This window comes from Haplochromis burtoni, unplaced genomic scaffold (genome assembly GCF_018398535.1).
Source record: "Haplochromis burtoni strain Fernald_Lab_line unplaced genomic scaffold, NCSU_Asbu1 Contig_39, whole genome shotgun sequence".
Classification (NCBI taxonomy): Eukaryota; Metazoa; Chordata; class Actinopteri; order Cichliformes; family Cichlidae; genus Haplochromis; species Haplochromis burtoni.
In genome coordinates, this window is record NW_024582400.1 from 1,818,188 (window position 1) to 1,843,566 (window position 25,379).

Below are 25,379 nucleotides of genomic sequence, written 5' to 3' on the forward strand. Positions count from 1 at the left end.
TTCAAAACCATAGAATCATCCTTTAAACCAATACACACTCCAAAATATGTGCATTGCACAAACCAGTCCCTTATAATATCACCAAATGTTTACAGCTTTCACACTGGTTTGCATCTAATTTGCATTAGGAAAAGAAATAAGTGAGTATAAGGGCCCAGGTCCCTATACTTTATGTTTTTTATTCTTTTAACTGACAAAAACTATGAGTGTAATAATGGTTCAAAAGTTGGACTCCATTCAGATAAGGAGGAAAAATTAAGGGGGGGCATTTTTAACCAAAATGGGATGAATTGATAATGGCTAACCAGGATATCCCAATTTTATATTTCATACAATAAAAACTTTACAATCCGTGTCCCATTATCAGCGGTGGCAACAACACAGGCAGATTAAATGCTGTATATGAAAGATGGATATGAAGCCCCGAGCTGAGCATGATAGTAATCGCTATCTTTGTTAACACAGACATGCCAAATGTGACTGAGGGACGCTGCACGCTCATAATGCAGCTACTCGTAAATCACAAAGTAGGACTGCTCTAAATACTACTCCACTTTGAAGTCTATTTTACCCCAAACTGGAGTTTAAATTCTAAAATTAGCATCATATTGCATTGATAAAGACTTAAAACTAACAACTGAGACCATAAACTCATGCTTCAAGTGTTTACAGGGCTCATAAATCAAGTTATAAATAGGATCCTTTTCTCTTAGACTTCTATACAATCGGATTTATTTTTGCGACCAGAGGAGTCTCCCCCTGCTGGCTTTTATAAATAATGTAGGTGTGAAGTTTGTGGGCTTCAGTTTTCCAAATGGGAAAATATATCAGTTGTTTATGTCAAGTCTGTGGCTTTAACCAGGCATTAATTGATAATCAGGAAATCAATGCATATTAATACACAATATTTCACAATTTATTTGCACACATGATGTTTACAACAACACAAATGTCCCCTTATTATGAATTCCACAATCACTGTTTCACAGAGGCCTCTGTCACTAACCTCAGTCACCACAGATTTCCACGTATGAACATCTCAAACCAGCACCAAAAAAATGAACAAAAAACCCCCCAGAAATTCATTCACGTTTAAATTATCCAAATTTCATCTTACTCACTTTTATTGCCCTCAGTATGATTCGCATTCCAAGATAGATGAATACCAAAAAGATAGACAGCCCGCTCACATGTATGTTGTGCAACAAAACACATCAATATTTGATCAGTTCTTTCAATAACCAGATATCCCTGCTTAAAAAGAAAGTTGGAACTCCATACTCCCCAAGTGCCTTCTGTACTTTTTAGAATAAAACTCTTTAAATTCTGTTTACACTGAAACTTTTGCAGGAGCAAACGCCTCCCAATGCCACAGCATGGTGGCAAGAGCAGTGAGTAAAATGGGTTTAGACAAACAAACACACACACACACACACACACACACACACACACACACACCACACTGAGCGGCCACCAGTGGCTCTGCAGTAAGTTTCCCTTCAAAGGATCCCCTCAGGATAGACGTGCGTGAACATAATCCAAGGCCCCTTTGAAGTACGCACTTGAAATGTCTTTTGGCTCAGCTGCTGCAAGTGGCATCTCAGCCCTTTGGGTTATTGGAGAGGAGAAGCGCTCCTCGGACGGCTCGAGGTGGAGAGGCAGCACCTGGTGGTCTCCGCTGCCTCTCCTCGCCATATTTCACACATTTAAAGTACACTGGGTGCTGCTCCCCTCAGCCGCCTCGCTGCCGCAGCCAAGAGGTATAAACGGTGCTCTGGTTTTCTGCCGGATAAAGCACAAGTACATTTTGGAGTGGATTTTAATAAATCCAGTGTGGCTTTGTCGCACAGTGGAGTTTCACTTGTACACATATTTCTGTGCAGGCGGCAGCTCTAAAGGGCAGGAGCAGGGCTAATCTCATTGGAGGAGTTAAGCCCAGATGGGCGGAGTTAGACTTGCCAATGTCAAGAACTTGAAGGAGATAACATAACGGATGTTAGCACTTTGCTACTGACTAAAGTCAGAAGTCCACAGTCCCATGAGTTACATTAATATTGGTCAGCTTTGCAGCTCGCAATTCACTTGTGAGTGTTTATTGTTAATGCACCAAGTAAGGTGTCCTTAATGTGGTGAAGGTTGGAGTGAAGGTGTGGAGGTAAATGAGCAAATCGTGGCTCTTAAGTGTGAAGAACTTAATATAAAGATATAAACCAAAGCCAAGCTATTTTCTTAACCTGTAGTTGAGTGTTAAGAATCCGTAAATTTAGCCTGAAACAAATCTGAAACTAAAAGTCCACAATGGACAACTTTGGGCTCAAAGCGGGGGATTTTAGCGATTTTTGTCGTTCCTATTTGTACTCTTGTGTGACTAAGCCATCAAGTGAATTCTGAAATACATAAAATGTATAAATATTTTTCCCTTGTGTACCAGTGTCAGTGAATGACTTGCATATAGCAACATAAAGGAGGATTTTTGATGGTCGATACACGTTCACGTCCTAACCTGAAGCCACTAGGCTGCAGGTAGTGGCTGAATAAATGGGATCATGTTTCGGTGTTTCCCCCCCAGGAGAGAAGGAGGCAGTGGCTGGATAGAGGGAGATCTACATGTTCCTCCTGTCCCGTAATCCAAAAAATGGGGGAAGATGGATGAATTTCATAACAAAGATCAGGCTTGAAAGTGTGTGTCAGCGTCTCAAATGTATGACTGTCTGATTATGGCCAAAAAATCTAAACATACAGGACAAATTATGTGATCCTATAGTTACGCTGGCCTTTATTTTCCAGTTTCTGTGAACAGTGCAAGACTGTTCTAAAATCAAAATCAGATGTTTAGGTTTGTTCGTGCTGAATATTCTCTCCTTCTGAGGTTAGAGACATGAATTTATCTGCAGTTTGAAGACCTAGCATGCTTCAACGACCCTTGCGCTTGTTCCTTGTAATTTTCCACATTTTGCACTTTGAGCAGGAGCCAAACACCTCAAACATGATTTCGGTGTAAAACAATAGCTTCCAGACATGTGGCAGAAAGCACCCGGGACACGAAAACCAATATATGAGGTGACTGAAAATCCAATGTACCAATTGTGTTTGTCTGTTTCTTTGTGAAACTCATAAGAACATTGTTGGGTTTAGAGTGAGAGGATATTGCGATGCAGTCAAGTTTGGGAGGATAGAATCTGTTTCCTCTTATTTTTGGACATTTGGGGGATTCCCATGGACGTGTCCATCCCCTCCAATGCAAATGACATATTCCAGTTTTTAAAGCTTATACAGATGTTGTGCTGTACTGTACTGTGCCCCTTTGTTATACATTTATGACAGCGTTGTGACACAGTGGCCCTTTTTAAGGAAAGAGTGCTCCTCGTAAACAGTAAAAGTGCTCACACAGCAAAGTCAGCGAGTCGAGTAGCTGAGCGGCTCTGTGTTTTACTGCACTTCTTATTAAAAATACAGCAGAGAAGCTGTTTGAGATGGAGAAGAGCAGCAACATTGCGTCTAAGTTTATGGAGTCGTTAGCTTGTTGGCGTCACACAGTTTTAGGACTGTGGTTAACCAATGAAACAAAGATGTGCTTTTATTTACTTTTTCCTTTCTTGCCTTTTAAAAAAGGTTTTAATAGGAAGAATTAACCTTTTTCCTTTGTCTAGCTGTGCTGCCTGTTTGTGTAGGACTGCGACATGAAATATATATGCGAGGAAGAGTTCATTAGAGGTGAGCAGGAATAGGAATTAGAGTTCAAAGTTCCTAATACTTTAAAAGGAACCAGTTTTAAAGCTTTTAGAGCGTGGGGTCAGGTTCTAACCTGGTTATCCTTATATTAAAAAGAGTGGCCTCATCCACAGCTTCCATCAGCTTTGGAATCCCTCAAGGATCCATTTTTGGTCCTCTTTTATTTTAATTATACGTTACTACTCAGGCCTATTTACTACTGTTATACAGATGACACCCAGTTTTATCTACCTGCCACACCTGGTAGTGATTACTCCCTGAAGAACCTCTTTAAATGTTTTAAAAAGTCTTGTTTTTCATGGATAGTTTTTATGGATATCCACACATTTATCATCTCTCAGCTTCACTACTGCAACTCCTTTTCTTGACTGCAGATGGAGATGCTTCAAATGCAGCTGCTCGACTCGACATTCTGGGTACGTTGAAATAACGAGTTAGTGCTACCAAACAGGAAGCTCAATGAACAAATTTACCTGGAAACAGATGACGCAGACAAATGGCACTCAAAATCAGGTACTGATGGTGAATATAATAATAGCCGTGTATAATAAACATGAACAAATTACTGTTGTGCAGATAATAATGGGATGTGCTTCAGCTAGTACCACAAGGACTTCATCATTTGGAAAACCATGCCTAAAATACGCAGCAGTTTGCTAATTTATGACCAGCAGCTGTAGAACTGGAATCTGATACCTTCCACCTTTACAGAGCTTCTTGACTGGCAGAGCTAGAAATAGAAAAAGCAATGAGGAGGTGATGAAGTAGCTGCACGCTTGTACGAGATGGAATGAGATCCCATAATATTTGGGAATGCACCTGTCTTTAAACTGTAACGTTAACGTTAAAGTTCAGTCTTAACAAAATCAGACCTTTGTAGTTCCTCCCACACCAGAAGGTGTCTCCAGGGCCTAATTTTGCCATGACAACACACATATAAACACCAGCCCCATTTTCATAATAATAATAATAATGATACCGGTAATAATAATGCATTAATAAATAATAAGAAACCATCTACGCCTCTGCGTGCTTACTGGGCTGATAACTTTTGGATGTGCTTGTAGGTGAGCATTTGTGTGTGTGGTGTGTGCGACAGAGTGGGTTTGTGATGCTTTTGTGCGTGCATGTGTGCCTTCTCACCATCTTAAGCCCCATCTCAGTAAAGGCAAGTTTCCGGGAGGAAGCGAGTCGTGACCCTCGAGTCCATCATGGCAGTGCAGAGATTGAGCAGGTGCCGCGGGCAGCGGAGGCGATCAAGGAAGTCACTTTCATGCTCGGCTCTGCAAGGCTCTCGGAAAAAAAAAGAAAAGAAAAAGGCCAGAAAAAAACCCACAATCAGGCTTGACACAGGAAGAATGCTGAAGAAAATAAGAGAGAAAGATGAAATGGGAATCATTTTATGGTGGGATGAAGAAAATAAAGAAGAATTACAAGAGTAAAAGGCTTAAATTCAGTGGCTTTCAATGCAGCCACAAACTTAGATATAAACACATTAGACCATAAAGGGAATCTACAGAATCTTAAAGCAAGGGACAAGCTTTTGGTACTGGAATCTTTCTGGTTTCTGTTTGTCAACGCTTTTTGGATCGATCAGATTTGGATTTTGCCATATTGCATTTTTTTCCCTAAAAGACCAGCACACAGATATCTGTTAATATCCTCAAAGCCCCCAAAGACTGTCCACTGGCAGGCAGTCTCCAACCAGTCTCTAGGCCTAGTGACTCTGGCCTAACCTTAAACAAGTTATTATATAATAATTAAAATCAAACACAAAATATTTTTAAAATTGTTTTTAAAAATACTAAAAATGATCTGCATAAATCTGTGACATGTGTAGCTGGTGTTAGTGGTGAAATGATTCAATCTCCCACCATCCCCTCCAACCTGTTAAGTGCTTTTAAAATAGACATAAATCAGTTCACATAAGAGTGGACTGATTAAAAGTCTGTTTAGACACATGAAATAATATTGGGATTTTTGTTGAAGAATTATAAATGTTCATTATTATTTCAAAAACTGCCGTGAGACTGGCTCGCAGAAGAAAAAGAGATTGTGTGCAACTATAAATACACATGTGCCATCAAATTTTGGCTTGCCCTTTGGTGTTCCTTAGGCAAAAGCAAACAAACAAAAATAACAGAGTCATAACATTTGCCTCGTTGTTTATTCCCATTGTGAACTTATAGGTAATAATTTTTCCAGCCTTTTAAATGCCAAACAGTGGTTTATGGAAAAAGTAGGCTAATAAAATAAATCAGCTAACCCAGAGGATGAACTTGGGCCTGAGAAGCCATCGGGCGTGTAATACGGTGGCAGAAAAAAGGGATACAGAGTACTGCAAATGTTTTCATATGTCGCTTTGCAAATGTGAAGTAGGTGCAGTGTGATATAGAAAGGTGCAAGATACATGGAAATACTGAATATAAGGCAAAAACTGAGTTTATACAGTACTAAACCACCTGAAAGCCCATACATGACCACCTTCATGCTTCAGCACAGTCTGAGCTCTCTTAGGCAGCTTTCTTGTCATGTCTTTAAGTCGTCTTCAGGAATAGTTCTCCAGGCTTCTTGAAGGACATTCAAAGCTCTTCTTTGGATGTTTCCACCTTTTGTTCTGTACTCTGTCAACATGATCCCACACTGCTTCAATAATGTTGAGGTCCAGGCTCTGGGGAGGCCGATCCATGACTGATAGTGCTCCACTGTGTGTTTTTCTATCCAAGTATGATTTTACTGCTTTGGCAGTGTGTTTGGGATCATTGTCGTGATGAAAATGTTGTCGTCAATCAGATGCTTTCCGGATGCCATGGCATGGTTGATCAAAATCTGATGGTACTTTCGAGTTTGACAAAATCTCCAACACCACTTGCTGAAATGCTACGACAGACCATGACCATGTTTTACAGATGGCTGCGAATACTTTCGTACCGCTTTCCTGACCTCCCCTGTAGATATTTCTAATGATTTGAATAAAAGATTATGTATTTTGGTTCATCACTCCATCTGAACTGTTACCTGTAAATGTTCGTACCTCAGCCTTTTCTCCTTGTTTTCCTTCCTTAAGGCAGGCTTCTTGACAACCAGCCTTCCACTGAGACCATTTCTGTTGAGACACTTCTTTTGTCCTCCACTTTTTCAGTTTCCTCAAAATTTTTAAGGACACATTGCACACCATGCTGAGATATGTTTCACACTAGTTCTTTGAGAGTCACCTTCTTGATTCAACGATACCATCTAATATCCGTCAAACTGTGTTATCTTTGACAATTTTATAGATTCAACTAAAGAAATGAGAAATGTGTTTTTGTGAAGGAACAATTCAAAAAATTGTTTTTGCTGAGATCACTGTTATGTGTAGACGAAGCACGGGTTCATCCCTTGACTTAGGCGCCTTGTTTATTCTAGAATGAGTCAAAGCTCAGTGTTAAGTGAGTTACCAAACAAACATTGCTCTGAAAATGGTCAGGTATAAGGACTGGACTAAAAATGGGCCAAAACGCAGCCAAAGAAACACTTTAAAAGATGCTGTTGACAGAGAAGTCTGACATGAAGGAATAAATGGTAGCTTGAGATTTTTGCACAGTACTCTATGTTAGAAAGCAAAGTAACATGTTTCTGTCGATTTTTAAGAAAATAGTGTTTTATGGTATTTCATTTAACATCTCTGTTTCTGCTGCATGGACTAAAGTGAGTTGAGAAGCCACTTCTCTTTAGTGTGATGGTGAAAAAGTCTAGTTAAAAAGCAAAATCACAACTCTCAGTGCACGACTGCTGACATTTGCTGTTCTCTTCTAAGATTGTTTACAGTTCCACATTGACTTTCTCTACTGGATGCTTTTGCCTCTTTATTCCCTCGTTAATCAGCATTTTTCTAAAAGGCAGTGATAAAAAATGATTACTGTGACATATGATTAATATATAAAACAGCAAATACGTGCATTGATTGTTGTAGAAAGCACTATGTGTTTGCAGACTGGCTGAATTTTGGGGTGTGATATCCTCATAAGATGGTGGATAACGTCATCGCATTATATTGTAAGAGTAGGTACCTCTTTTTCTCCGAATGGTGGATATGTGGGTTTGGAACGGAGCTCATGATGACATGTTTTCTGAATCCTCTGCCCTCCCTCGACACAGTTTTGAGGAGAAGTCTGTACAGAGGGAAGAAAGAAAGAGAGACAGTGTATGTGAGTGTGGTCGAGGCAGCCGGTGGGAGATTAGCAGAGTTTTCTGCGAGTGATCCTCGCCGACTGGCCAATCTGTTCAGCCGGGGCCTCGAATTCACGCAGACGGCGCGAGTAGTGACACCAACTGCTGCGACAGAAAGGGAGAGCGAGCAGGAAGTTCCATGGCACGCCGCCCGTCACGTGACCACTTCAGTCTTGGTCCTTGTCCAGCCATCTGTTTTTTTTTTTCTTCCTCCTTTGGTTTTCTGTCTTTTCCCCTACTGTAAGTTTAGTTCCTCCTCTAAAAATGACCACATGTAGAGAAGTCAAGTCTGGACCTTGGTGGATTGCTTTCATAGGTTGGATCTGGGACTGGACACTCCCTTAAAACTCTTCATTTTTCCTGTCTCATTAAGAAAATAGGCCCTAACTATCTCATTATTTTAATTAAGTTGCTTCACCGTATTCTTTCTGCATGTGATGACAGGTCCCGGTGCAGACGGCCAATTTGTAATACACTGCACCAGAACAGCTTTCACACTTCAGGAGCCTACCAGACTCTCTAAGAAAACATCTCTGAAGGGACTTCTGCAGAGTTCAGACTGAGCAGCAGCAACCACAGCTGGGATGCTGAAGTTAAAGAGGTTGTGAACAGTTATGATCGACGTAACTTTAGTTCTCTGTTTATCTCCTATTAAAAATTGCTGTTCCATTTTATAACAAATGTTCAAACATGCTTGCTTGGTCCTCCAGTTTGTTTCCAAGTGTGCCGGAGCAGTGACACCACTGTATAACGACCAAAAATCCCTTACCCTCTGCAGACCTAAGGTCGCATGGCTCAACAGCAAACTACTGTACCAAGTATGTATTATTTTCTTTCATCAAGACAGCAAGATAATAACTACTCAATGGGCCTAAACATTCAAAGCCATTTATTGATACAAATTAACTTTAGTTGGTCGCATCAAGTGGTTATTTCAGTTACTGTTTTATCAGCAGTCTGACCTAGCGCTCAAACCAGTAACTATGCCACATTTAAAGTCTCTTAAATCACCTTTGTTCCCCATTCTGACGCTCACTTTGAACTTCAGCAGGTCGCTTTGATCCTGTGTACATGCCTCGCTGCCATTTGACTGGCTATTACAGGCAGAAAGCATCGACCTCCAACATCTGAGTGTCACATATATCATCTGGGTGGTTACATATATATATCTAAAATCATCAGGGACATTGTGATATATAATAAACTATTGTCTACTATCTACATCATAGGATGGTCTTGAAAATATGTATGGTATAGCAATTTATAAAACTGTCCAAAGCCCAGAAAGGCACTGAGTTCACTGAGTAATTTGCACCGTGTAAAATGAAAATGGGGTCAGCTCCACAGGATCCATATGGAATATCAAAAAGCAAATGATTCAGCGGAGATACAAAGTGTAAGACAACAAACATAATTGCGTTTGGGCGTCAGGCCTCTTTGCGCAGCTTTCATATCCCGGCTCGTTTGCCTGCATCGCTTTGGAACAGAACTTGTTTCAAACGGCTGCCTTTCCCTCCAATATTGTGCTAATGCATTTAATTTAATGTTCGCAGATGCCGTAATTGGTATAATATTGCTCTATAATACTTTGAAGGAAACCTTAGCATTAAGCACTAAATTGAAATTTTGAAACGAACGCTGAAAACGACTGTGGGGGCAAAGAAACCCCATTAAATGTAATTTGTTCTGCATGGCTGTGGGGGTAATGGTTACCGAGACACTCCTTTATTAAGTCGAATAGGTAGCGAGGTAGCTTCGGATTTGCTCTCTCTCTCTCTCCCTCTCTCTTACTCACACACACACACAAGCACGCACGTACACACACACACACACACATTCCCTCCTTTTCTCGTGCAAATGTTATGAATTATTCCATTAGGAGGAAGAGAGTGGGATGTGTGGGATGTGTTTAATACACACACACACACACACACACACACACACACACACACACACAGGGGTTATGCTGTCGACACACTGTTAGTGGAGGTATTCAGCAAGGTGTAAGCTGTCGGCTGCTGTTATTCAAGCCACAAAGGGAACGTTAAGCAGCCACTGGAGGGCTGCTGATCACACACACACACACACACACACACACACACACACACACACACACACACACACACACACACACCTTATCCTACCAAGCTGTAAGGTGTGAAAGACTGCAGGAGGAAAGAGGAAGGAGAAAGTCTAAAGAAGAAAAGCCAAAGGATCAGTGGGAATGGAGGAAAAAGGAGAGGAATGTGAGAAGCAAAGAGGAAAAAGGACTGGATCATGAAACTTGTAGGAGGATTAGGAAGGTAGATCCAGAGGAAGAGTAAGAAGACGCTGAGAGAAAAAGATAAAAACTACCTACAGCAGATGAACAGTATCTGAAAGTGATGTCATAACTTAAGAATCAAGAGGTAGAGTGGTATTTAGGAAGAAAAGACAAAGAATATGTGGGAGGAGAGGGAGAAGCAAGGAAAGAAGATAAAGGGAAAATGGAGGATTAGATGAGAGAAGGAGGTGAAAAGGAAGCGAGACAAAAGGTGAGACAAACACAGAGGGAAAAGAAGAGTAAGAGAGGAAAAAGAGCAGAGGGGGAGGTGAAAAAGAGGTGGAAAGGGTGACGAAGAAGAGGGATGAGAGGAGGTAAACAAAGGGGAAAAAGAAGAGCAGGCAGAGGAGAAGGAGCTGATGATGAGGTGAATGTGGAATGAGATGAAGAGAATGAAAGCACTGAAAAAAGGAGCTGAGGAAGATTGGGAAGGGTGACAGAGGAATAATAAGAGGAGAAGGTGAAGAGGCAAGAGAGGAGAGAGGAGGAAGATGAGGAGGTCCCTGCGGAGTAGAGGAGATCAAACACAGACTCTAAGTCAAACTCCGCTGAGAGATCTTAAACCTCCTTTGTAATTGGAATTTAAAAAGTTAATACAAAGACGCTCCTCAGTAAGATGTCTTTAGCAGATAGAACGAGAAAAACACAAGGATGACTTTTTTTGTCCCTCCATTGATGTTTAAAGCAGTCGCTTTCCTTCAAGCAGGAAAATTAAAGGAGATTTCTTCCTCTTTGGTGTAAAGATTGTTGAAGCGTTTCAAGAAAGACAGAAAACAACGAATGTTAAAGGTTTGGAGTTTGTCAGCGAGTTTAGGATGGAAGAAAGAGCCAAAACATGTGGCGCTAAAGCACTACACAAATATATTTTGAAGGGCTTTTTGTTTTACTTCCTGCTTATTTTCACTAAAATAAATAAAATAATTATCAAACTTTTAAGTGGACTGAATGTGGGCTCTTCAGCAGTGGTACAAGTATATTTACGCTAGTTTATTACTTCCAGGAAGGGCAGTAAAATAAAAACTACCACACTGGTACAAGTCATTTGAAATGTTGTATGTAAACACAGGTTACTTGAAAGAGTTTATGTTTTCTTATTTCAAAGATAAAAACTGTACCATATAGTTGGCAATGTCATCTTTTTAACTGCTTTAGCAGGTTAGGAGCTCGTAAGCTAGCTTGTTTGTTTTGAAGCTAACTATGTGCAGAGCAGTATATTAAAAATTCACATATAGAAACAGTAAAAGACTAAATTATATACATTATCAACGCAATGTAAATGTCTCTGCATTTGGTAGCAGTCATATAGCCTACCTACTAAAGTTAGCATGCTAACATATTAGCCTGGACAATCTCAACTTCTAGTACTGCTCAGAAGGTGTATGCTAGGTTTTGCAGTCACATGAACAATTATTCTTTTATGTCTTGGGGAAAACCTCCTAATATGGTTAATATGGTTAATTAATATGGTTTTACTTTAGCTGTTGTCTTACACCTGTGAGCTTGGTCAAACATAAACTAAGCAAAGTTAAATGCTTAACTATAAGGTGGCACTGCACTTGGAAATCATGAGATGGTGATGTGTTTTTCCTTTTTTTTGTCAGAACTGGTCCATTTCTTTGTTCTTACAATAAAGGGTTTTGTCATCAACAATAAATATTTTGGGTAATATGAAACCTCGAAATTCAGTTTTCGATATGTATGACTAATTTGGTCTATCAAATTGTGTGTGACCAATTCAATAGACCAAACTGATTACACAAAAAATGCAAAAGTCATGAGTTACTCTTAAATTCTCTATTTCGCTTCTAAGAAGCCCAATTTTCTTGAAATGGAGAGGTCTTCAGCAATAGTTCTCCAGGCTTTCTGAATATCTCTGAAAGGTCTGTTTTGGGCATTGGCTGCTTTTTCACTCCTTTTCAGTCCAGTCCTTGTACCAGACAAACACACAGTGGAACACTATCAGTCATGGATTGGCCTCCCAACAGCCCAGACCTCAACATTATTGAAGCAGTGTGGGATCATGTTGACAGAGAACAAAACAAAAGACAGAAACATCCAAAGAAGAGCTTTGAATGTCCTTCAAGAAGCCTGGAGAACTATTCCTGAAGACGACTTAAAGAAAGCTGCCTAAGAGAGCTCAGACTGTGTTGAAGAATAAAGGCGGTCATATCAAATATTGACGTTAAAGCTTGTTACAATTGTACAAACTGTCTTTGCCTCAAGTATTGTGTTTCTATGTATAACTGCATGTTTCAAAAGGTCACTATTTCCCATTTTCCTCACACAACATGAAGAAATGAGGGGTAACTTAAGACTTTTGCACTGTACTGTCCTGTACTATTGTACATTCAAATAACTGGTCAATAACTGTCAGTCCTCTTGTGAAAGTAATCTGTTCAAGTCATGTAGCAGTCTAAGGGGAGCATTTAGTATTCTTTTACTTTTGATTCTGTTGACCTTGAGTCCCAATTAAGGAATAAACGGGAAACATTTTGTGTCACAGAACTATCACTTTCACGTAAAATTCCCTGCTGGTTTGGTCTCTTGAAGTTAGTAATCTGAAAGCCCAAACTGCTACTACATTATGTAAAAATTCACACTGATATAATATGATTTCCTCTAAGCAGTCCTCAGAGATCCATCCCCCAGAGAAAAGGTGCGAATGTGCCATGCTCGTGCGTATTTTGGCCACAACAATGACCACATTCAGCGCTTTATTAAACAGCTCTCATGCAGCCGAGTTACAGATGACACCAAGCAAACAGGCGCTGAATATTAACAGACCTGTTTCTAAACATTATTTTTTGGTGAATTTATTTATTTTTGGAGGGTTTTGTCAGTAATGTGGGGAGGACAGCGGGACGGCGTGCAGCAGTGGGAGCTGCAGAGTTTTGCTCAGTGGAGGAACAGATGGGAGAAACTCGCCAGGGGAGGATGAATTCCGGTCAAAAAGAAGGTGACAGCAGAGCGTGACCGCCAACATGTCCGCCACATACATCTCCCTCTCTGTCTCCTCCTCACTCACTACAGTTTTTTGCCCCCTCCTCCCTCTTTCCAATTTGTGTCTGCGCACAATCAGTTCTCCATTTTGACACATTTCCATCATTTTCTTTCCCCTTCTCTCTGCTCCTTCTTCTTTCTGGTTTTGCGTGTGGTTTTTAGACATCCAGGTGCTTTTTGCAGAAACACAGTTCAAAGGTGATCAGCTGGAACAACCATGTATTGATTCTGGCCTCCACAGCATAACAGAGCCACCAAATTCCCTCACTGCAAAGCTCAAGGGTTGAGGTTTTTCTTTTAATTTGTCACTCGTCTGTATGTATAAATGTGTCTGCGAGGGATTTCTGGCTCGGGAATACTTCCAATATTTGCACAGGCCTTTGATGTATGTGCGCGGTTCACCAGAATGTGTCTTTTTCCATCATTTTCTTTCTTTTTTGCTCATTTCTGATGAAGTTGGCTGGTTTCCAAACTCCTGAAAGTCAGATTTGCCGGGCTTTTTTTTTTTCTCTTTTCTCTCTCTCGTTCTCATTTTGCTTATGAGTCTGTTTAGCAGCTTCGGGCCAAAAACACACACTAAATCCCCCCCGAAAGCAGTGGTAACTCTGGGCGATTAGGAGCCGCCGCAGACCCGAGACGTGCCTTCTTCACCCAGCGAGGTTGTTAGGAGTGAACGACCGAACAGGCGAGCTTTGAAGCAGCCCAACAATTAAAGGATGGTGAAAACAAATTCGCATGAGGCAAGGGAGAAATCCAGCTGCTCGCCATCTGACTTTCCTCGGAATCATTTGGGTTTTCTTCCATCGTTTAAAATGACTGACAGCACCTCCCAATGCTGTGATTAACAGCGTAAAATTATTGCATTATTCTGGTTTTTGTGTGTGTGTATGTGGTTTTTTTTTAAGGACAACAGGTAGAAGAGTGACAGACTCTAGCTCCAGGAGAAGAATGAAGAAATTGTATGTGTGTTAAGTGGGTGTTGCACACGACAAAGCACAACTCAAGATGAGTTGAAGGCTTTTCATGTCCTACCGACAGGTGTAGCCTGCATAACAAGAAGTCTGCATCAATCAGCTAATGACACGTTTAGTTTAGTTTTTCTAATTTCCATAAATATCTACAGTGTGTCATTTGAATGGTAGAAAGTGTATTTGTTTGTATGAACAGTGCAGAACATCTGATTTACATTTGGCTTTAAATCAAACCACTTTTTTAAAATAGTCATTCAAATATAGCAAAAAACAACAACAACAAAAATAAAAAACCTGGTTAACCCCCCAAAAGTCTTTAGATGTCAGAATATGAGAATAAAGTTGTATTATCATGTCTTATCCATAGACTGTATATCAATGACGGACATAGATAGCTGCAATGACCATCATGTTTTAAGGTTGCGTTAGAAACCAGAAGTTACCAGAGTCAGACTTTGCAGCTGGATCGCCTCCTCGAGGAAGATTATTATAACTAACTAAGACTAGACCAAGACGGCAGTGGCTTATGTACACAAGTCCAGCTCAATGAAACAGTAGAATTTGTAAAATGTACCACCATTGATGAATTTTGTTTCTACCACAGAAAAAAACAAAAATTGCCCTCATTAAGTCAAAATGTCAACTTACTTTTTATATGTCTAACTCAAAATTTCAACTTAGGTCTGCCTTGCAAAAGCAGTTTTCCAGAGGCAGAAATAAGCTTCCATACTACAGCTGTTATTAATCTGCAATTTCCTAAATAAGTCGTATACAGACTACCGACCAGGATACTAGAGGAGCCTAGCAGACGGCTTGATACCCAGAATCCACTCCTGAACCTTAAAACAGTTTTAACTGTTGACCTATACAAAAATTTCTCAATAGAGGCGAAAACGATCTTTTTTCAAGAGTGTAACCATTTTTATTTCCCCCCTTAAACTGGTAATTTTAACATAGGAGCCTATGAGGATTGACTCACTTTTGGAACCAGCCTCAAGTGGGCATTAAATGAACGTAATATTTCAAATCTGCCTCATCAGAAAATGATCACTGGTAGATTTGTATGTCTTGTATGTACTAAATGTGTGCCGTGTTATGATTTTCAGGGGTTTATTACATTTAAAACCCTCAAACAAAAACAAGGCTAGCAAAAATTACAGTGTTGAACGGCATTTTAAATAATATGCCTCTGGCCCGGTCTTTTTCACCTCAGTATCATATCATAACTAACACTTCCTCCAAAATAAACACTATTACAGATCAAAAGAGGCAAAAAAACCCAATCCCCCAAAACAAAAAACAAGAGTTCTTCCAGTGCCCATGTTTGCCCCGCAGTCCTCCACTCTTTACCCACCAAACTACATGCTTGGGTTCAGGCTGCATGTCCTGTACTATGACATATGAGGACATTGTGTGGAAAAGAAAAAAGCCTTCCAGTTCTGTTTCTCACTCTGCGTTTCACATGTGAATACCCAGCATGCATTAGGTGGCTGTGGGTAGGTGAGCCTCGGGCGAAATTATGGCTCCATGCTCAATTGTGTAGGAGGACTGTTTTTACCAAGGCACCCAGGGGCCCACATAACCTCAGCTAAGGCCTTTAATACACAGAGTACACTCATAAACCCTGTCCTGCAGACAAACATGTCCAGATGCTCTATGTATGTGCACAAAGCGTGATAATAGAGGACAATAATAGAGTTTCACATGTGAATATATATATATTTTTTTAAAAATGTCTTCCATCAAAACACCCATGCATGTTTCATTTCATGTTATTTAGGATACACCATGTTTCTGCCATATTTAATCAATCGTTATTATGACTGAAATTGCTTCAGTAAAGAGTTGAAGTAATAACTCTCCCACAAAAAAGAAAATAGACTGCTGTAGTTCACCCAAACTTTTGATGCATGCACTTCTTTTTCCTACAAAAAAAGTAAAACTACATGCACTGATACTGAAAGAAACTTTTAAAGCATAGGAAGATACAATCAATACCGCTGCAAGCACTTAAAGTTTATATAAATTTTAGAACTCGAATTTTGTACCATCTTGCGCTGCACGCACATTAGGATACACATCCATACGAGCTAAACCTCTCCAACACCCTCGCACTCCCCCGAGCTTTAAATAGGCAAACTGAGCACACAGACTCAGATCCAAGAAAACAGATGCTGCTACACACCAACACATGCAGAAATGAATATCAGTTTTTCAGCGTCACGTTCATCATATGTGCTCTCTCTGTCACTTTCCACACAAGCACATCATCCAATCACCCAGAAACACACATCCATGCTTAAAAAAAAATTATCACTCCATCAGACCTGTTACTGTTCATCTGCTGTTTATAGTTGTTTTGGGTTTTTTTAGGCTTGCTGCTTCTTTTTTCTTCCACTTGTCCAGTTTCCTTAAATTGTTAAGGACACACTGCACGCCATAGTGAGATATGATTTAAAACTGGTTCTTTGCCAAGTTGTCTGTTATGTGTAGACACAACACTGAGGTAGGGGCCTTTTTTTAGTTAGACAATTCATAGACAAAGTCAAAATCAAAGCCAGCTTTATTGTCAAACACCATATGTACAGTCTTACACAGGAATTAGAAACTGCAATGCTAGTCACTGTACACTAAAACAATATAAAGAAAAAGCAAACAAAACTTTGAAAGACCTCAGAAAGCCTGAAAAGATAGACATAACCAAAATGATGGTCACCCACTACATTTAAAAGCAGAAGTGAGTATGTTTGAACAAAATCGTATTCTAGGTTCGAGCTAGTAGGCTGCTAACTAAGCTAGCATTAGGATCTCCAGTGTTTTTAACTTCCCCATCGACTTCATACATTTATTTATTCATTTATTTTTCATCGCAGAGACTAGAGGTTCTAGTTCATTTTTCCATACCACACCTTGTATTACTACACCAAGAACAGCTGTTTGAATATTGGGCGGTGCAGAGAGTAGATCCATCTATCCACTTTCTTTGTTCTGGCCTTATGTCACCAATAGCACATTTTTTTCATGGGGGAAGGGGGCAAAGCACAGTGTGTTTGTGTTTGCGTGGCAGCAATGCCACTAATCGCACTGCCTGTCTGTTTCTTTTTCACAACCTCACGCACACGCACAGATTTTACATATTTATACACAAATCAGAACAACTGATCATACGACTGTCAATCTCCGTCTTTCTCTTTGAAACTCACTTTTTCTCCCTCACACACAACACAAACACACAGACACACAAACCAATGATGCTCGGGGCTGTTTGGCGCAGCACCGTCACGCTGCCATACTGAGGAGGCAGGTGTTAATTACCGAGTGAAGCGCGAGCTAAAAAGGTGGACGGCTCGGAACAGAGAAGAAGAAATTGGACACCCTCCTCCCCATGCAGAAACACGCACACGTGCACACACACCTCACACACCCCTGCAGTAGCAGCAGCCGCCACAACAACACACCTTTGTTCCCCAATTAGAGGCCCTACAGCTTGCGACTCCTCATCTATCGCCGCAGTGACAGCGGCTTAATCAACGCGACGCAGGCGTCTCCGAGTGCACCCGAGAAGAAATTCTCTTCACACTGCAGCTTCAGCTGAACCCAGAGCAGAGTTTTCCTTCAATAGTCTCTGAAAGACTTTTATTTAAGAGCCCTTAAGCAAGGCATTTAGCATATGGAGCTTCATTTGCAGTGCTTTAATACTTGGTGGATTAAATCATTTATTTCACCTCATTTCCTGTACTTCTCCTGGTCTGTAGCGCTAACGTGTCTTTAGATAATTTTCATTATCACCTTCTCAAAAGCAACTGATAGCAGTGGCCCTAAAGACTAACAAAGAGGTAGAAAAGAGGCCTTTTGGGTGGTGGTGGTTTAATTTGTCTTTGTGCTTCTTCGTGCAGTTTAACTTTGATAATGTCCAATAAATTCAATCTGGAAAAATATAATTATCTCAAGTTTGAGCTCAGCATTTTGTTCGAAAATGTAAATATGCTGCAAACTTTTTTACAGCTCTGTAAACTTGTCATCATTATGATTGTGCCATTGTTTCCCTGTTTATGTGTCTTTTTATGTGCTCTTGTTATTCTTCATCTTCTATTGTTGACCTGGGTTTAATCTTTGTATTCCATATTGGAGAGAAATCTGTATATGAACCCTTTGGCTTCCATCCAAATCCATTTCACTTTATTATTTTATGTCTTAAGCTATGATTTTTCTTTCAATAGCAAAAACAGTTTCTGACATAGTTGATTTGGCAGCACTCATCGAGATGTCCCCGACTACACTGATGGCAACAGCATCGTTGCTGATGCCATTGTGGGGTTTTTTGGAGCTAGAAGTGACCTTATTTGGAAGACAGGGTGATGTGAGTCTATAAACTAACTTAGATTTTTATTAATTAGTGATACAACACAATATTGGAGCACAGACTTCTTAGACATTGTGGTTGTATCACTAACTGCACAGTAATTGATGTTATTTCTCAAATATTTCCATTGACAACCAACTGGGCTAAAAGCACTCGTCCTGAGTGATATTTTAAACTTAAAAAAATCATTTGCTGCAAATATAGTTATCATGAAAGAGGAAATCAGTGATAGGGACCAAAACCTACTGTAGACTGTAAACTGCTGTAAAGCTGGCATGTTGTAATTATTTTTTACAGTCTCTGTAAGGCAGCCTCAAGTGGCCACCTGTGGAACTGCAGCTCTTGGAACTTCCAGGTCAGGCCCCCATTCACACAATCCTAAAGACCAGTCAGTGAGACTCTGGCAGCCACTGGATTTAAGGGAAAACATGAACTCTTTGACTGGCTGATTAGCGGTTGCTGGCTGTCATTAGGTGTGTTGGTCACAAAGAGATATATGGTGTTGTACCAAAAACCTCCTTATGATTAATTTGGTTGCTATCAGATTGCCACCTGCAGTTTCCATAGAGGATGCCAACTTATCTGCTAACATTCACCAACTGCTTACTGAGCAGTAATGAAACTGAAAAGTGGAACACACTGGAAAAGAAGACTGTTTGTCTTGAAAGTAAAAGTTGTTTTTTGTGGCAGTAAGGCAGAACTTTTACTTTGCATCTGCAACCACTGCAATATTTTAGTGACCAAAGCGACACACAAGGTGTATTAATAGCCCCACCCTTCTTTTGTTCTTTTTCAGATTACCTGTGTGTGTTCCCTGCTTGGATTCGGCTTGCTTTCACACTATTTCGGTTGTGTATGGACTTCTGTTTGATTTGGGCTATCCACCTATTGGATTAAAGGTGCTTTTGGGTCTGCATTTGGGTCCTCATTCTCATCACAAAACTCTGGCCTAAATTAAGTCACTGAATTGGACCTCTTGGCTGTCCAGCGACAACCAGTCACCTCCACCAATACAGGTTTTTCAGAGAGCATGCTCAGAGCAGCTAAAAACAGTGTACAATGTCATGTACAGGTCCAGTGCACAGTCAAATTAGGCAGAGTACAATTAACAACTTGTCAGTTAACCTTAACTCATAGCTACAGGTTATTCTGTGCGTTCTCGCCATGTGCAAAAAAAGCAACCTCCCCACCCCCACCCCACCCCCCCCAAAAAAACACACCCCAAAAACTGAATTTTAGTGACTTTTTTTTAAGATTTAATTTAAAGAAGAACTCCTTGTGAGTACTGCATGGACCCTGTATATCCTCCAACATGTGGGTGGTCTTTTGGAAACTCTCAGGCTTTCATCTTTCATTAAAAAAGAAACCCTCTCCGTATAGTGCTGGTAGCCAAAGAACTTCTCTCCTTTTTGAGAAAAAAAAGTTTTGGTTTGGGAGTTTTACAACAGCCTGACACCGTTGGTGGTCACTCTGCAAGACCTGAAGCCTTTGCAGGAGTGAAACTGAAGATCATCATGTTCCTGAGTACTCACACCTCAGTGTCATCCACCAAAACGGAGATGGAGGAGGTATGAGGAAGAGGACTAAAAAAAGATCCTGACGATTTCGACCGGAAATTCAATGTGGCATCACATATGGGACACATAAGGTCTGTCTTTTATAGTTTCCTTTTGTGTGTGTGTGTCAGTTTCAAAGTAAGACTCCCAGTGCATTTGAAGGTATGCAAAGCTGGCGACATGTGTAGCCATCATAAAGTCTGTGTCTATCTGTGTTTCATTTTTTTTTCTTGGGGGGGGGGGGGGGGGCAGAGAGGCACAGGCGTTTAGAGAGGGTGGAGTGTGTGTGTGTGTGTGTGTGTCTGTGTAAGGGGGGAGGAGGTGGTTGAGGGCGCCACAGGTTTGAGGCAGATGGGCTCTGTGTCAGCCATGACAGGCGGCCAGGCTTCCTCAGCTTCCTCTGCACATTTTTGGAGCCCAACACACACACATACACACACGCACACGCACCGAAACACACACCCCTCCCTCCACATCTCTCTGATCAGGTAAATCTGGGCACCCTGTGGAAAGTTCTGGGGGATGAATTTCGCCCGAGGCTGTGAGTTTTGTGACTCGGCCCCATCTGTCACAGATCTTCACCGGCCTCAGCTGCCAGGAGGGACTGCACCTCCTCCTCCTCCTCCACCACCTCCTGCTCCTCCTCTTCTTCCTCTCTCAGAAAGATAGAGATAGAGGGGCGAGAGGGGGGGGGGGGATAAAGTGGAGGCCCAGAGGGACGTGCGATTAAATACATGGAGATTAAAGTGTGTTATTTCTCATTTGTTGAGTGCTGTTTACCTGTGTTGCTCTGCTGCCACTGCTGCTGAGGCTGCTGCACACAGACAGCAATCAAGGTACTAAATCAAATATTTCAGCAAATGAAACATGAATCAAACCATATTGCGGCGGCAGCAGCTCGGCTTTCAGGAGCTTTTTGAGGTAAAATTGTGTTTGATCGCAACAGTCAAAGGGCCTGAAGCATCAAACAAAAACATGTCAATGAGGAGGAAAGAAACAAAATCAACTAAACATTTTCACCACAGGCGGATATATCCCAGAATTCTGAGGGATAAAAAGGTAATTCAGCCAATTTAAAGAGGAAACAAGTGTTTATATTTGATGCTGCGTTTAGATGAAGAGCGCTGGGAGTTAAGAGGCTGTGCATGACAAAGATATTATGCGATATTAATCTGAAAAGCTTGTTTTCTTGCAGAGACAGCGCAACAGTCTTTTTGATGATCTTAAGAGGAGACACTACAGGTGAAGAGCAGGAATTTTATTAAATTAAATATGCTGTGTTTAAATATGCAAAGGTATTTATATGCGTGGCTTGTTTTTTTTTTTTTTTTTTTTTTTTTAAAGCTGAACATTGGCTAAATGCAGATTCAAGATTCATGTTTCATGTTTTTTTCTTTTTTTTTCTTTTTTTTTTACATATCTGAGCCAAAGTTTTTCTTGTGGCGGGAGAATTTTAAGTTAATCTTTTTCTTTTTTTTTTAAATGACTGTAATTCCAAAAAAAAAAGTTCTTTATGGGTACAATGTTGGAAATAAAATGTCCTAGAATTTGTGTACATCTTTGAAAAATGAAAAACAAAAAAACTGAATATGTTGAGGGAGTTTTTGCTCCAGAGAATGATGAATACATTACATTAATACAGATAATTGATTAAATGTAGATGAGAAATTCACCGATTAAAGAAAAAATGTCACCATGCGACTTCCCAAAGTTGTTACTTACTTTAAGACAGCTAAATATGCAAAATGTGATGTTTAAACATGCACACGAGGAGCTGTCTTTACACATTAATAGAGTTTTTTGAACTTTATATAAATACAAAAATTTAAGAAATATCGTCAAAGCAAGAAAAAGAGGCAGTTTTACAGATGTTGTATAAAGTTTAGTGTGTGTAAGTGATGATGAAGAGATTTCTAAAAAAAATCTGCCTCCTTACATGCAGTTTAATTCACTTTAACAGGAAATGACTGTTTATGGGATTATGCAAAACAAATGCACTTTTTAAAATCTTGCCTACATATATTTGTAGTATTTTGTCTCAATATTTGCGTATCACTCTTCTCACATATTAGATATGAAGGGTTTTTAACCCTTTAAGACCTACCATAGTCCGCCAGAGCTTATAGTATATTTTTACATGCTGTGGAGCCATTTTTGGGAGCATTTCAAGTTGATATCCATCAATACAACCATTATAGCCCAAATTTTAATAATATGTATGCATTAAGTGCATTGTAATTACATAAATTGAAAAAAAGTGCAATAAACTACCAAAAAATTGAAAATCGCTTTTGCTTTTTTAACATATATTTCTAGTTAGAGAAATTTAAGAGGCTTATCCCTCAAAACTGTAAATGCAAAAAAGTTGCACAAAATAGTTTCCCACCACAGGAAATTTATTTTGTGTGTCTTCAGAGTTTTATTTTTGAAATACACCAATTTTTCTATAATGCAGGAAAAACAAAAATAAATATTATGATGCAAATTTGCAAAAAAACTGCATATGCATCAAAATAAACTATTTCCAGCAGTGCAATATGAGTCCTAAGCATCCCAGAAACGACACAGAAAGTCATAAAGTCAAACATAACTTTTAAAAACACCAGTATAGGCTCATAAGGCCCAGCTCGTAAAAGAAACTACATTTCCGCAAAATGACGTCACTTCCGGTTTCCGGCGGGTCATGGTGGACATGCGATAGTGGACGTAGGAAGTGTTACAAACAGCTGATCGGATCGGCAAAGCGTGTTTCTGGAATATTATGTTTTTGTTGCTACAAGTGCTTTTTATGCAATTTTTGCAAAGCTATATGTGGAAGGAAACCGTGACTTAGGACAAGCTGATGGCATAAGATGTAAGTACAACTCCTCCGGTTTCATATGCAAAAAAAAAAATGATTGCGCTAGCTTACGTGGTTGCAGTGCTACCGGGATTTAAAAATAGTACAGAGCGTGCCCGCTCACACCGAGGGGATTTTAAAAATGTCTTTATATTCCTTCATAAAACAAAAAATAACTTCAGCAGCTACAAAATCTCAAATTCTGCCATGTTCATGGAGAAAATGAATTCATTGCATAAATGTTCAACAGAAAACATTAAATAAACATCTAAATGTGTGTTTATGAAATTTTCTTTTTATCATTCTCAAAGCAAAGCAGCTCAAAATCTCAAAAGTGAGCAATGCAGGAAAAAAAAGACTTTCCAGGGCGAGAGGTGGGGGCTGCCCGTTTATCACGGGGCTAATAGATAATAAATAAATGATAGTAAAAAATAATGACATTTGTTTCTGTAGAGTCTTTTTAAAACACAGACGTTTTCACCAAAGGTGATTTAAAGAGAAAGGGAGTATAAAAACATGAAATACACAAAATGAAAGACACCTGTATTCATAAAAGGTGGAAATAGTAAAAGTTTAAGAAGACGACATGAATGTTATACAAAGGCCAGCCCAGTTTTTCGGGTTGTCAGGTTGCACAGTGTTGATGCTAAAACAGTAAAGGGGTCTGTTTTCTGAGCTGAGATCTCAAGCTGACGATACAGAAACACAGAACATTAGTGATACAAAAATATGACCTGCCAGAGAGAATGTACACATGAAAGATCAGGATTTAACGACTGAGCAGACGGAGCTCATGCTACAACGACCATCAGACTTTATATATCTATATTACACCAAAAACTATCACGACACAGCATGTATGAGATATCATCCTATATCATCCTCTGCAAACAAACCACAATTAAAATAGCAGCATAGCTTCTGGTCTGCTGAAAAAAGGCCTTAAAAACCACTGATGTCCCTAAAAATACATCAGTTATCAATAATAAATTGATAACTGAATTGATTTTCAAAGGTAATATGAACGTAGCGGATGCATACATTTGTAATTTGGCAAAACCCTCCAGCAGTACATTGAGGGTTAACAGCGGTCCAGAGGAAATGCCTAATTCCTCCACTTTGGTTTGGTTCCTCTCCGAGTTATTTCCTGTTGGAAGAGCCCTACAAAGTGCTGCCAGATCAGCGAGCATGAATCATCTCTATATGAACTCTGTTTTTTACTGCTACACGTCGCTGTTCAGCTGATGCTTTTATCCAGAAAAAGATCAGATGTGAGCAGTGGATGAAGGGGGGTAAAATTCCCCCGGAATGGCGACTGCAAGGAGCCAGTGGTGAGGGGGTCAAAGGTCAGCGCCATAGGCGTGTAGAGAATACATGTATGGGGCATTCCTGGATGTAGTAAGGGACGGGGTGTGACAGAAGTGGTGAATGAGGAAAAAGGAATATGTGCGAGCACAGGGAGGCGAACAGACCACAGGCGAGATAAAGTTTCTGTTCTGGTGTTGTTTCTGGATACGATGCTAATGATGCTTGGGGCTGGATCTGGACGAGTGACCTACAAAATGTGATAGGTAAAATTGGAGGTTTAAAAAAAGAGAAATCTCAAATATTAATGTGTTACAGTGTCCTAAAGGCAGTTAAACTGGTTCATAGACAGATTACTTTATTAGTGAGCCAGGGATACATTCATAGGACTAATTTATGCTTCTTTGTTTGCATTTGCACATGTAAGGTTCAAACATTAACAAAACCTGTAAAAAGACTTATTTACCATCTCATGAAAAAGAAAGAGTCTCACAGGACTCTCTGCAATCCTGTGAAAAACAGTCCACCCTTACTGCTTCCAGAGCTCCTCTATGAAAGCAGAAGTTTTGGCAGTTTGCATGTCTGGAGCATTCCAGTGTTTAACATAATACTACAACCTACAGTCAAAAAACCCAAGAGCTACATCTCAGACTCTACAGACCTCAGTTAGCATGTTATATGTTAAGGATGGTGACAGTACAATTAGATAAAGACTGAACAAGCATGGCTTGTCTGGAAGGATTGCAAGGAGAAACAAAAAGACCTCAGGAACAATGTCCTTTGGACAGATGAGACCAAAGGGGAACATTTTGGTCATAAAACTAAACAGCATATCATACCCTCAGCACGGTGGTGGAGGGATGATGATTTGAGATTGTTTTGCAGACACAGGCCCTGCGCAACTTGCAGTCATTGAGTAGACCCTGAACTTCTCTCTATAGCAGTATTCTAGAGTGAGATTTGAGGACATCTGTCTGATAACTTGGGTCATGCAACAGGAATAAGGAAAGAATCAACGTGCTAAAATGGTCCAGTCAAAGACCAGACCTCAGCTTCACTAAAATGCTGTGGGGGGGGG